This window comes from Ochlerotatus camptorhynchus, unplaced genomic scaffold (genome assembly GCF_037179485.1).
Source record: "Ochlerotatus camptorhynchus isolate MF236.1 unplaced genomic scaffold, CSIRO-AGI_Acam_v1.1 ptg000325l, whole genome shotgun sequence".
Lineage (NCBI taxonomy): Eukaryota > Metazoa > Arthropoda > Insecta > Diptera > Culicidae > Ochlerotatus > Ochlerotatus camptorhynchus.
Window position 1 is genome coordinate 1023528 of NW_027040813.1, and position 1473 is coordinate 1025000.

Genomic DNA, 1473 nt, shown 5'->3' on the forward strand with positions numbered 1-1473 from the left:
GTTATGTCTGTGATCATTCTCTTATGATACATTTTCCTACCCGAAAAATTCCCAGACCAGACCGGGAATTCCCGTAAAACCAGTTGTAGAACCAGTTGTTCATTCGTGTATGTGTTCTAGTCATGTATGTCCGGCATGGCATGGTTTTACGAACAGTCTCTTCATAAAACGAGAAGCTCGGTAAAACTGGGAAGAGTCTATTGCGAGCAAAAAGGACGAAACCGCTGATGCGAGACCGTGCTAATGAGAGAGGCCAGTCTCATTGGATCGTTCATAGGCCTTTATTGTCGGTATTTGGGGATGCTGAGGCTCTCGTTCATCATTTCGTGATGACCATGGATTGCCGCTGCTTTTATTTATGGACCGTATACACATTATTATTTTGTGGTTATTTATAGTTCTTTGAAGAGGTGGGAGGATATAATTTCGCTTCCATCCCCTACGTAGAATCATCCTTGTCGAATTTTCACTGGAAACCCTGCTGGGCGGTGGCAGCAGCCTCATCTCAGTAGACCCTTGAACCAAGGAAAAGCAATCGAAAGTGGAGGGAAAAATCGAATCAATCTCAACCATCATTCGTTTCTTGCATCGCCCTTTCCATCGTGGTGAGTTTTTTTTTCCCATCTCAACGGAATCCGCCAGGTAAACTCTTAGGATTCTACTCCATCGTACACATCAGCCATACATCTCCGGCAGCCCGGTGGTGATGGCGTCCAAGTGGAACTCATCCACGTCAGTCGCTGCTGCTGCCACACGGCCAATGAGATCAACTCAAATTTAAACTCAGCGAAAACCTAGAAAATCTACCGGAAAATGACGAAAATTGACGAAAATTTTACTCAGTCTAGGAGTAGTACCAATAGACTGGGAGAATCCAATCTTCACTTTTCTCATATTCGGGATTTTTTTCCTGGAAAAACCTGGAAAAACATGAGGCAAATTTACTCATCGCTGAGTTCCTGCACTTTATGCGATATGGCCCCGTGCACAGCGATGATGGTGCATTGAGCGAAAAAATCTCATTCCTCCGTATCCAATAATTCCAATTCGCATGACTTGTTTGTGTTTTGCAGAATCGGCGGCTCATAGACAGAAGCAGAGCATCATTTTTTTTTGCCGTATCCCATCCCTATAGGGATGGGGGATCCTACCTAAATCCTTTACACCGCGCCATCGATCATCAAATTGCCAGTTTACGAACGTCGACGAAGGAAGAGGAACGTGCTTAAATCAATTTTGATTCGATTCACATTGCCGCATCAAGGAGCCGGCTCGAATTGGAAGCCACTTCAGATGGTGCACGGTTGAGCAGAGGTGTAAACACCGCTGGAGGGAAACACACCTGGGCCATATGGCTGCTGGTAACGCAGGGTTTTTTGTTTGTTAGTGAAGTGCTGTAAAAATTGAAAGGCCTATTTTCAATCCACAGATGCCGGGAGATGACCATACAATTTCTTCTCCACGCCTGAGGAC